The sequence below is a fragment of the Manacus candei genome, unplaced genomic scaffold, assembly GCF_025592945.1.
Source record: "Manacus candei isolate 608988 ecotype Guabito, Panama unplaced genomic scaffold, ASM2559294v1 h1tg000043l, whole genome shotgun sequence".
In the NCBI taxonomy this organism is placed as follows: domain Eukaryota; kingdom Metazoa; phylum Chordata; class Aves; order Passeriformes; family Pipridae; genus Manacus; species Manacus candei.
Window position 1 is genome coordinate 4915284 of NW_026138091.1, and position 13512 is coordinate 4928795.

Here is a 13512-nt window from a genome sequence, read left to right on the forward strand (position 1 = left end):
GTGTGCACTGATTCTTCACACAAAAATAAATGGGAAATTCTTTTCACAAAACTCCCCTCTCCTAACAACCCCCCATGAACGTAGTGAAACCAACAGTTTCCTGACACAGCCCTGCTCAAACCAAGCCAGGAAGGCTCAGTGATAAAATGCCAACTGCCAGGGCCTCCTTCACATTAGCAATCTTCTCTTGCCAGCAGACAGACAGACAACAGATAGCTGTGGTGAGGAAACTGTGGGATACACTCATAAAAAAGAAGACTGGGCACACAAAAAATGAAATACACAACCAATGTGTTATTCTTGCGTTTGGCTCCCTGGACTCCTACTCTAGAAAAAGAGGAAATAAATACCAAACAGAACAGAAGAACATATTTGCTTATAAAAACACTGCATTTCTTCTCTACAAGCACAGTACTGGGCGACAGGCTAAGCCCAAGCTGACACACCAGGCACAGAATAACACGGCCTGGCCTGCATAGGCTCTTCTCCTCTGGGATGCTTGCCCCACCCTTGCTCTCCTGCTCCTTGATTGCCTACCAAAGGTGCATGCCTGCTCTAGGGTGGCTAGGGTACAGTCTTGGCCTTTCTACACAAAGAACATGGCACTCAGGAGCCCTGCAGGGCCAGTAAATGAATTTCCTTCCTTCCTCCAGAGCTACAGTGCTCCAGCTGTGTCCCAGGGCTCTTTCTGGAGAGCCCAGAATTGAGGAAAACGCAAAATGCTTCTAGGCACAAGGCAAAGCTAAGAAACAATGATTTTGTTTTAGATATCCTCCTCTCTTCCCTCACAGGCACAGTCAGCAGTTCACCAAGAACCGGAGGGATGGTCTCCACATCACCAGCATAAGGGGATGGTATCCACAGGCCTCCAGGAAGGGTGATGCATTGCTTTGTGACTTCCCCTCCCAATACATAAGCTGGGTCAAAAGGGTTTCTTAACACGCACAACCAAAGGAAGAAGGCACAGGATGACAGGCCTTACAGCAGCTGTTGTTGCCCACTCTCCCACAGAACAACCCAAATCCAAGCTAGAAACAAAGCCTCTCCATGCAGAAATGGTACATATCTAACTACCTGAATATGTATATATGCTGTCTGGCCTCAAGAATGACAAAGGTAACCCATACTTCGCCAAGGGTAACCCTCACACTGAAGCATGGGCTTCTGGTGTCATAAATACCAAGTTTTACAACTTTTTCAATCTTTCTAGATTACCTCTACGGTCGACAAGGAAGTCTGAGGGCTGACAGTACTTCCCCTGTCCCAAAGTTATGGATACCTTACCTAGACACTGCTAGAAAATTAAATTATTTGAATTGTTCAGATAAAACAATCATTAGAAAGCATCTACAAAAATCTCGTTTATTGTTAAAGTTGCAACCTAATGAAGGGACTACCTGTTTGTTTAGTTTTACAAGTATCTATTTCTTCAGACCACAGATACCTTTGAAATCATTCTTCACTGAACTACCAGATTCCTCAGGGAAAGAAAAGGACCTTGTAAAGTGAAGGACTTGGGATGACAGTAAACAACACTATAGAAAATTAACTTTTAGAAGGACAGTAATAGAATAAACAACAGTTGTCTCTGTTCTGGCCTCAGAGTTCAAGATGAACTTTCAGTCCCCTACTCAGAAATTTCACCTGTGCTCCTAACATAGAAATATAGCACCTACTTCAAGAAGTGGTGAAAAATGAGAACCCAGTTCCTCCATAATAAAGCTATAATTCTCGATAAATTCAATTTCTGACCCTTAAATTATGTACACATGACAAGCTTGTTCTGTACAGGTATCATCCTATCAGCAAAACATGGTGCATACTATCATTTAACACGTTATTTGCAGCCTGAATTCAAAAAGCATGAGAAAAGCCATATTAAAGAGACCAAAACATTGCTAAGACTACAGCAAGTGGTGTACAGAAACTAGCAGAACAGTATAATTTGATCATAAATGTCACCTAAAGTGCTGAAAAAATAGTGAGGTTTATTTTCTAGGAGATTTCAAGTTTGCCCTCAAAGCTGCATTAATATGATTAACATCTCCTTTTCATGTCTGCAGCATCCACGGACTTACAGAACTCTTACAGTTCCAGTACAGAGCCAAATTAAGTGAGAGGTCTCTGAGAAAGCACACACACCTGTGAGCAGGAATCCCTGGGACTTCTTTAGAGAAACAAATGTCTGCTGAACTATATAAAAACTGTTGTTTTGCTCAGATATGCAGAGGAGTAACATACCTAACCATGCAAATGAGATATTTGATACTCTTAAAAGATAAGCAAAGCTACTCTTTGACCATAGACATTGACACTTATTTTGGATGTAAATACCCACAATCAAAAATTATGTAGGATGTGTTCTGCTTCATACCAGTGGGGATGAAGCCTCTAGGTGCTAACAATACAAAATGTGTTACATAAGACTATGCACTCATTTTTAGAAGCACATTACAAAATTAAGTACCTCACTGGAATCTGTTGCAGAGCCTTGGACAGTTACATCAATATGCACAAAGAACAACTGCTCAGTTGGAGCAGAATATCAAATTTGATTCAGATTGGAGTTCTCTCCTGACAGTCCCAAAAAATACTGAACCATCTGAGACTATGAAAGTTAATTTACATTCATTAGATAAAGAAAAACCAAACCAAAACACAAACTACTAATCATAAAGACATATTCTTTTCTATGAGCAGCAGAACTAATAAAAATTAGTTTCTTACAGATTGGTTCTTCTGTTCCTTAATACTTAAACCACGATAACCCTCAACTTCCTTCTTTTCCACGTCTCTTCATGACTTTCCCCCCATCCCAGGGAAAAGAGTTATGGTACACACATTCTGGAAGTCTGCATGTGCTTACAGGATGCCTGACCAGCTGCCATCCTACAGAACACATAGTGGATGAGGTCTCACTATTCCTTTTCCAAGAGTGCACACCAATTTGAACTTCCTTCCTCTACCTAGACACAATTTCATAAGGTCTGTAGGACCATAATTTGAATCTAACTTCTCTTTCTGATTTAAGTTTCCATATATAAACATGTCTATATAAAGTATAAATTCAGTTAAATGCTTAACTTTTGAGTTAACTGAAAATCTGGGTTACCTGTGTATACTTGACCTACTTTAAATTATTTTATTTCTTGTAGTTACAAACAGAACAATCCATTAAGCACATTCTACTATCAACAGATTTTACTACCACCGTTTATTCATTTGCGGCCTATGTTATTCCTCTTAAGGCTCTCTCCTAAGCACAGCAGGGCCTATGAATTACCTTTAGCCTACTGAGTTTTAAAATACACTTCTCAAAATTATTTTGTTTTAATAAATGGACTCTGCAGATGCAGGTGTTCACTAGTACAGAAAGGCCCAGCAGCTGAACGCTGGAATGCACAATTCAGGGGCAGTTAAAGATGCCTCTCCTCAGTGAGACACTCCTGGTTACCAACCAGACCTACACTTGGCCAGCCCAGTTTTGAGGACTTGTCAAACTTCGCTATATAAACTAATTCAGACTAGTCTGAAAGGAATCTACACTGAGGACCGCAAAAGAACTGCCAGATGCTTTAAAAAAGAAGTCATTTAAACTAGTTCTACATCTTTTGGAAACAATTAAAAGATTTGGATTACAGATAATATCAACAGTTTGCAAATTCCTAATTAAACTGCTATGATAATACTACTTGCCATCAAGCATATTCTGTTGGTAGTCACAATATGCACTGACCTAAGGAAAGTTCAGAAGAGCAGTGATTTCTTGAAAACTATACTTTATCCTTGCAAGAAATCTGGATATTCCCTGTTTCATCACAAATGTCTCACAGCATTTATGTTCTTACCTAACTGAACTTTCATGAAACTGGGGGGAAAGAAAACAAGTATTTACTGTCCAAAACGTATCATCCTGAAAATGTCAAAGTTTCCTAAAAAAAAAAAATAAATTAACTCCATATCACAGTAGCAAAGGAACCTGAATTTACTTCAGTTTGCACCATGAAATAAAAAGTAATACTGACTTATTCTCATGTGTATTGCTGATCTCAATCAATCTGATCTTGATCAACTTACTAGAAATGTGCATCCACATCCAGAAAATAATCCAAAAATTAAGATTTCAACATAAGGTACCCTTCTACTTAATGATGGTGCTTTTGGCATGTTGGAAAAGGTACACCACACAGTGAAGTATCAAGAGCAGTACTGACACTGCAATAAAGTAATCAAACATCTCATAAAAAAGATTTTTTACGTCAAACAGTTTTACAGGTGGACACCATATTGCAAGGTACTTTAACATTCAGAATTGCTCATCATCTCATTAGTCTTCCAAAAGTTGACACTGTGTACAGCTGATTTCTTTTTGAAAACCTTTCCAATTCCCACTTCTCCACATCACAACACATGGTAGAAACACTCAAGAAGAGAGAAGACCTTCTTCCATATGTTTTTTTAACCTACTTAGTCTTTACATGTAATACCTGCTTCACAACTATTTTCCTGCTTCATACCTTTTTCAAAAAATAAATATTTATACGCAACAAGTACTTTCTCACAAATCTCATCCCTACTGAATGGTAAAAGGCTCCAAGCATATACCCAAACAAGTCCCCTTCACAGTAGAGCAACAGAAAGAAGGTTGGCAGACCTTTTTTCCATCATTATAATTCTCTGGCAACATTTCCTTTGCACGAATAGTTTTCACAATTAAAACAAAAAATGCATTAAAAATACTTACAAGGAATAGTCATTCTACCACAAACAATGTAAGGTTTTAGTAGGCTGGAAGGGGAAAAGTACTGTTCTAGTGAAGCTCAAAGCAAAAACTCACACAGTCATATAGACTGCATGACAAGTACACAGTCCACTGACGGAAGCATTAGTTATTCTTTTTACACCAGGACAAGCATCATCCTACAACCCTTTGACAGAAAAGATAATATATGATACTACATTATCATTGCCTCTGTTACGGAGACAGCCTTAAAAAAACTTGTTTGCCAAGAAGCTGACTACAAATCTAAACATGAACATTTTATAATTCAAAATAGTTGGCCGTAATTAGTCCTACTGCTACTTTTTGGTGCCTGGAAACTCCTTGCTATTGTTTCCAAATGCAGACATATTTAGATTGTAATGAAAATGTTGTGGACGTGCTATTCTGAAACACATAAGGACAAACAACCCAATTGCTATTTTGGCCATTTCAGGGGTTTTAGTATTGTTTTCCCTAACTATATACCTGACCTGCTACTGGTACCTAGTTCCACAGAAGCCCTGAACCATATGAGTAAAACACAGGAAACCATTATCCTCTTGCTACAGACTAGAACTTGGCTATAAATTGGTTAAATGACTTTAACATCACTTCAGTATGTAACTCAGAATGACAGAAAGCACAATCCAACTCAACCCATTGGATTACTGCCTGCTCAGCACGAGTAATGCAAAGTTGGAGTTTCCATTTTATGTACCACAAACACAGCAGCATGTTATACTAGTTTTCAGTTTAAATAAACTATACCTTTTGACAAATAACTTTACCTCAGCCAACTGTATTCAAACATCATTGATCCACCTCAAGTGCATAAAATGATACTTAAAAATAACCCCCCCAACAATTATCCCAAATCAAAATGAAAACAGGAAGAAACAATTGTTTACTTACTACTAAATTTCTGGTCAACAACTCTTGCATTGCAAGTCAACAAGAGGAGGATGTGTCTGAAAAAGGTCTTCATTATAATCAAATTTTTAACCTACCAGCCTAATCTGAAAGGAATTCTCATAGGAAATGTAGAGAGTTGTGAAATTAAACATATTACCACTGCAAAGAACAATCAGATGGCAGAGTAACCAAGTCAAGGGTAAAGAATAATGCACATATTTTCTCTAATGCTACTGATAACCAATGCTATCTCAAGACAAATTACAGGGTCTCAGTAACATCTTTGGGTGATCTGAACATTTTATGGTTGAGGTTTTGGGGGGTTGCCTTTTTCTTTTTTTTCATTTTTACGGATACAAATGCAAAGATTTTCAATCCTATGTAAAAATCTCGTGCTGATCAGCACAGACCATGTCTCGTATACACACACCTGCCCTGAAACCAAAATAATTTCATAAGGACAATTTAAAATATCCTACTGTGAGTATTTTCATTTGACACAATTCTTCCTACGCAGTTATAATGCTCAATAAAAGCAGAGTTACCTGTCAACATACAGCATCCATCATGAAAACTCTCAAGCAAAAAGTTAACATATGAGTATCAGTGCTTTGAAGTCAATGAGACTACACACAAAATTTCAAGTGTTCGAATGCTTTTACAGGAACCCCAGTCAGGAGACCAACCAACACACACAAACACAGCACCTATGTGCTAAAGCACATCTGCAAAGAAAAACAAAAAAAAAGGCCAATGATTCAAGAAACACAACTGAAACAGGCTGTATTGAATTGCTCATTTCAGTGCATCTGAGACATCAGGATAAATTTCAAGCAAAAATATTAGCTTGTATAGTAGAATGTTTACTTACAATTTTTTATTTATTTATATCTCAAAAGCCCAGATGAAGCAAAGTTAACCTAAATGGAACTTCTAAGCTTTTGACAGCAAATGCTGAAATCCAAATATACACTGTATTAATAATAATTTTAAAAATGAGAAAAACTGTATCACTTAGAGAACAATCATTTAAATCTATGGTAAAAAAATGTTAGTTTGACTAACTACTTCTATAGAAACTGGCGTAGGGCTTTCATTTAAGCTAACATTTGGAAACACACACAACAAATACAGCAAGTATTCTGCCAAGAATTTAAGAATTTTTCTTTTTCTTTTTTTTTTCCTTTGGGAACATATTTTTTTAAGGTGCCTTTTAAAAATCTGTATTCAGTCAAATTATAGCTTTAAGGGAAGACATAATTTTAAAAAGTTAACTACAAGGGTCTACTTCCTCTAGAACAAAATTCTGTACTTGGCACACTTTCTATGCTACCTCATAGGAAAACAAGCCATTCAATGCTTCTCTTCAGTTTCCAGATCAAGACAGATAGCCAGGTGCAAGAAACCTCTATTTTAATTCAACTATGGTGTATTTTTAAGTTCTATTCACTTCTTGAGTCAATATAAAGAAGGTGGTGGAAAACATTTCTGAATAAACAAAGTTATGACACAAGGCTGCTTTAAAGCTATAATGAGGTTACAACTTTGCAATTACTGTATGACAGACCTTGCACCAACATGAAAATTAGTGTAATTTTTAAGAAAGCTACAGTAGAGGCTAAAAAAGCAATAATGTTCCTAATTTCAAAGCTAATCTCTATCTTAACAGAAATGCATTCAGAAATACAGCAAATATAGCTTTCTGAGATCTATCACTGCGGGCACTTAGAATTTTTGTATGAAGTGAGTGAGGTAAAGACCACGATTTTCAGGTGAAAACAGTATTCAGCTTCAGGACACTGCCCTGTTTTTTCCACTGAATAACAATTCTCTAAAATTAGATTCTCCTAAAGAGAATTCAACTTCCTTTTTTTTATAAATTTCTGAGGTCTTTATTTTAGCCAAGGGCTTTTCTTTCATTTGTTGATAGAACTTACACATGAACAGGTTGCAATAACAATGACTGCTTTGACAGCAATATTAAGTTTCTAGAAGAGATGTGTAGACAAGGTTTATCTAATACTACACTCTTAGCTTTATCAACAGCTTCCTGAAAGTGAAACGGAAATACACTTGCAAGTCAAGCCAGTCAGCTCTTGATAGTGAGTATTCAAATCCCTTTCTAAAATCAGAAGCAGTCAACGCCTTGAAGTTTAGCATGCCAGCTGAATTCTCAACATAAACAACAGTGGAATTTGGGGGCAAAAAGAAAAGCAAAAGGCATAGGACACATCATGTTCCAGATCATAAAACTCAATCTTGCAAGTTGCATTCTATTAAGGTGTCACTATAAGAGAACTCAAAGTACATCAACACACACACAGCTATTCTCCCAGGTCCAAACAAATATGTCATTGCAATATAAACTTCAACAATTATTTTGCTCTTGCAGGTCTTCACAAGTCTTAACAGTCTGAAACACATCCAAGTTTCCAGGAACATAAAGGTCTTGACTGACTAATGTGACAACAGGTTTGATCATCTTAAACTCCCTTCCCCCAGCTGAAGAGTTAAGACTAGCAGCCAGTCACCAGCACCAGATGTTGCTGCCGTGCAGGCATACAGGAATGTCTCCTGCACACACTCTAAGTTACACACACATATATACATATATACATATATATACATGAAGGAGACACAGAAAATTCTAATCTTCCCCTGGGGATAAAAGAGTGCAAAGTTGGAAACAACTTTCTGCCTGATAAAACAAACAGCAGAAATAAAAACGTGCTTCTGTTAGATGTGGATCAGCAGCAGAACTACTATACTTAACACAAGCGTGTTTTCATTTTCCCACATTACAGGGCCTCCAAAATAAAGTTACCTGCAACTTCACAAAAACAAGCCCACCCTAAAACCGAAAATACCCATTAATGACACCTTGTTTTCACCAGGAGCACACATACACTAACTGGATGGCCAGCACTGACTCTTGCACCTTTCCGCACCACTCTACTGTCCCTGTCTCATCCCTAACCTGTCACCCTGTGCCACCTCCTCCCCCAGCACGGGCCAGGTTCACGACAGAGCTTGTCACCGCTGCCTCGGCGGGCAGGGGAAGGCCGGCTCCTTCCTCTGGCGGCCGCGCTCGGTCTCTTTCAAGTTTGTTTTACAAACAGGTCCGAGGGAAAACCAGAACCTGTTTACACATCGCCTTAACCGCCGCCAGGAAGAGAGTGAAACAGGCACAGGCTAAAAAAAAATATTTTCCAGAAGAAAGACAGCCAGCAGCACCCCCGCCTCACCGCCGTTCTCCGCCCGGGGCCCGCGGCGCAGGCCGCACGGCAGCTCGGCGAGGCGCGGGGCCGGCGCGGCCCCGGCCGTGGGCGGCAGGTTCCACTGCCCCGACGCCGGGCCCAGGGAAGGCAGGGGCGGGGGCCGGCTGGGCGCGCAGCCCCGCGGGGACCGGCTCGGAGGGACGGGGGAGGCCCGGGAGCGGCCGGCGGAGCGGCGGCGGGAAGGAGCCGTTCGGGCGGGCCGAGAGGGCCGCGGGGCGAGCTGCCAACGGCGGCCGCGGGGATGCGGGGCCTGGGCACCGCTGGGCCGCGGCCTCGCCCGACCCCGGAGCGGCGCCCGGCGGCCGCCACTGCCCGCGGCCGCGGAGGAGGGCGGGGGGTGGCGGGCCGGGCCGGGCCTGCGGCTGCGCCCCCGGCTCGGGCGCCGCGCGTCCCCCCCGCTCCCCCTCGGAGACAAAAGCAAACGGAAACCCGGCGGGGCGGCCCCGGGCCCGCCGAACCCCGCCGCGGGCCGCGCCGCCGCCCGGGCCTCCCGCATCGGGCCGCGGCCGGGACGGCGGCGGGGCCCCGGTCGGCGGCGGGGCCGGGGAGGGGCGGCCGGGGCCGGACTCACCGCATGAATTTTCTTGTCCCGCGGATCCAAGATGGCTGAGTATCCAGCACGGAGGATGCTGGGGGAGCAACCTTTACCCTCTGACCCGGCCGCCGCCGTGACCCCGCCGCCGCTCGGCCCGGCCGCCAGCGCCGAGGGGCGGGGGCAGCGCCGCCGCACTGCCCGGAACGGCCCGGCCCTCCGGAGAGGCTGAGGGGGACGGGGAGGAGAGGGAGGAGGAAGGAGGAAGGAGCAGCTCCCTCGGCTGCGCTCCCTCCGCCTCCCGCGGGAGACGCGGCCCTGCGCTGGGGGCCGGGCCCACAGGCCGTGGGTCCCGCCGCGCTCCGCGGCACCGCTGAATCGCTGCCGGCCGGGGACGCGCCCGGCCCGGGTCCCGTTTCGTGAGGGGAGAGGGTGGTGCCCAGGCCGGGGGTGCCGGGCCAAAGCGGGGCGTAGGGTGAGCGGGGTCCGGGCGGAGCAGGGCTCCCCGGTCCTCTCCTCGCCCCTGCGCCCCCGCGGGTGCCGGGGGCCTGTGCAGACCTAACCCGGGGGGACGCACTGTCCTGGGAAGCGCCCCAGCTTCCAGAGGGGGTGTGCCATCCTCCGTGGCCCTGGCCTGTCCGCTGCCCGTGCGTTACAGAGCGCAGAAGGAAAGGCCTGGCTTCACCGCAGGCTGTGTGTTATCCTGCGGGGGATTTAGGTCAAGAACGACATCCCGAAGGGGTAAATTGTGCGAAAATTCCTATTTTCTCTGCAGTGTGATAGCAGCGGAGAGGAAGGCCCTACTATCCACTTCGTGTGTTAGTAAAGTGGAAGAACATTACCAAGATTATGCAACTGGGTGTTTGTTTTCAATTTATCGACCCTCAAAACATGAATGTTACAGCTATGGCTCAAGTACAGCAAGTACAAGTGATGCACAAAACACTCATAATGCAAATAATCCTCTTGAATTCAATGAGACTGTCAATGGTACAAAAGCTAAGCCTTGCACAAGTGTTTACAGGATCAAGGCCAACATTATTGGTGAGCTTTCTGCTCCATCAAGAAAAACAATGGCACTCTACCTTAATTTTATTGTGAAGTCATCATAAAGTTTAAAAATTCAAACAAAAAGATGAGCATATGATACTTAGCCAGAAATAGCAGGTTTCAGTCAATAGTTTCACGTCTGCTTTCTTCTCAGGTTTGGTTTTGACCCTTCAAACTGCTTTTAGAATTACTGAATTAAGAATTCAGTAGGTTGCACAACACTATTATAGAAACATTACTATTACAGTAACACGTCTGTCAACATACACATGTTTTGAAGATGAAAGAACAGTCTTTAACCAAAGAGGAGGACAGTTTCTTAATGCTGCCACCTTTTTATGCAGCTCAATTGTATGATGAGCATGAGTGCCATGTCATTGAAATGAATGTCTATACACATCGTCCAGGAAAACACTGTGTTTTACTATTCTAATAAGTTAACCTTTCTTTTGTGACTCAAATATGTATATATTTGCTACAAACAAACCATTTTAAAGCACCAAAAGTGACATGCTGTTTTAAGTAGAGTGTGAACTTCTGGACTACTTTTGTTGTTCAATCTGAAAAATCAAACAGTTCTTCATACCACGTGACAAATATAAAAGCTGAAAACAATAATCAGTGTTATTTTAGACTGAAAACAATAAACAATGTTATTCATCATCAGTGTTGCTAAATAACCATTTGGATAGACTCTTTTATACCCATTTATAAACACTTTGCTTCATTATGTTTTATTTTACACTTTAATATTATGAGTTTCTTTTTCAAAAGCTAATTCTTTTTCCTGTGGCCCAAAGAGAAGTCATTTAAGATGGTACTCAACAGTATGATGCAAGTGAACTAAGCACCTGACATTGTCATTGCATCTACATGAACTGATCTCTCTGGCCATTGCAAAATTACAGTTTACATGCAAAACAATTAACATTTATAAGACTAGAAGCCTGTATAGTTCAACAGAGCTAGGTAATGGGAAAAAAGTACCATTTATTGTTTTAGACTGGTTAGCTTAATACAACTACCTACCTAGCACCCACAACGTGTGTAAATTGTGTAATTCTGTTAATTAAAAAAATCTATCCTGCCCTTCCTAAAGATGTGTTTAGTTGAGCAACCTCATTACTCAGGCTGTAGTGGCTGTGTATTCGACTTCCTCATTTGTTTTCTTAAAGAAAGTGAAAGCAGTTAGTGTTTTAATGTTTTAAAAAAAAACCCTGAAGCCACTAAAGAGGGTGTGTTCAAGTATGTGTTCGTACATTTGCTACTTTTAGTCTTGATTCAATACGTTTTTCTACAATGGTGAGGCCTGTTTCCCATAGTTGCACCTGCTTAATTAGAGAGGTGCTCTGAGCCCATTTAATGCAGGGACTGGTAATCATGTGTGGACACTCCTAATCCATTTTGAGCCATATATAGTACTGTTTTACCTCCTACAAGTCTTTGTCTACAAACAGATATGCATTTGTTATTTTTAATCTCATTTAATCAATGGTCCCTTTTTTTTCCTTTGACTTACTTCACAGGCTGATACACATCCATCTTGAACCAGTGTAAGAAGGTCTGTGGGAGTGAATCTGCAAGCTTTTGTCTATGGCAGCACAGGTGAATGAACTATAAAACATGACTACAGAAAACCTGTCCTGCATGTGATTGTGTGTGCAGGCCCCTGCAGTCAACAGTTCAAGTGATGCTGTTAAAGTCACTTGACACAACCTTTTACCTAATGTTCTTGAGAGCTGGGGCCTTAACATGCGTGTTCTGAAGTCATGATACATGTCTAGGAGCCATTTGGACTTCAGCTGACTATTGCTTCTGCTAATGCCCACAGAGGGCTAAATTTTCCAAAGGGTGGAAAATTTGGGAAGAGGTCATCAAGAGAGTCAGATGTGCTTAGAATACCCAAATGCTTTATGGATCTCAGCGTTCACTGGAAATTCTCTGCAGTTTTTCTGGACCTTTGCTCCAGAGAGTCTGTGGGTGCTCGATGACTCCAGGTGTCTCCAAAAGATGTGGACAATGCAGCCACAGAAGAGGGAGGAAGGCGAATTGCCCGGAGTATGTGCAGGGCAGAGTTAGGCTGTTCCACTTCACCAAAACATGAAATTAAATTAATCATAGTAAGATCACAATTCTCAATTATGAGTAGAGGCAAAACATGATAAATAACCTTGTAAGCCATTTTTAAACAGAACAAAAAATTCATTGGAACGCAGCAAGAGTCCTTCCTTCTCCCACCTACATATTTTCCCAATATTCTTCAGGAAAAACAAACACAGTCAAAGCAATCACCTAGAGCAAGGGTTGGCAGCTTTTCAGCAGTAGTGAAACAGGCTGTATTTTCCTTTCTCAGATTAGAGTTTAAATCCCTTGGAAGAAATAGCTTGAACCAGAAGATACTGCCCATTGATTGCAAGATGCACTTGATTAGATAAAACAAGAGGCAGAAATTTCTGATTTCTGCTGAACTCACAACTGTGTGACACTCATGAATATGGAACTGCAGCTTCTCCCTGATATCCTTGTTGCTGCATGATGTTCAGAAGTCTATCAGTTGCTCTCTTTGGAAAGTTGTAGGGTTACAGCACTCCTGGGCATTCATCTTTGCTCTAGAAGAACATGGTGGATTTTTTTTTCATTAGTATAGCCTTTTTGATTTTTTAAATATTTCTAAAACACAAGGATAAAGGTGTGTCAAAGTGTACACCAAACCTAATATTAAAGATCTCTCCACAAAGAGGTGTTAAAGCATTTTTTTAAAGAATAAAAACACTAAGGCCTCACATTTTCTTACTGTATTTTCTCATAGTTCTTAATTACTACACCACTTAAATTGAGCATAAAATGTTTAGATTTATATGGATTTGGTTAGTTAGTTTGACTTTTGCAAGTTACTTTCCAATTGGTAGTGTATTTAGGAAAGGTAAAGAAAGGATCAGCTGTTTCCATGGCACTGTCCTTATCTATCCTTTCACTCC

The 13512-nt window shown here is 41.8% G+C and overlaps 1 protein-coding gene across 4 annotated transcripts in view; it reads right to left on the reverse strand.

Moving 5' to 3' along the window:
* CNOT2 (CCR4-NOT transcription complex subunit 2) overlaps positions 1-9637 on the reverse strand; it is an 81309-nt gene extending 71672 nt beyond the window's left edge. For 3 of the 4 annotated variants that reach the window (XM_051795899.1, XM_051795895.1, XM_051795897.1), the window contains exon 1: positions 9524-9621. The gene's annotated coding sequence lies outside the window, so the exon portion shown is untranslated. Of the gene's footprint in view, positions 1-9523 lie in introns of all 4 variants that reach the window. The other variant, XM_051795901.1, reaches the window with a different exon arrangement.
* Between the last annotated feature and the right edge of the window lie 3875 nt (positions 9638-13512).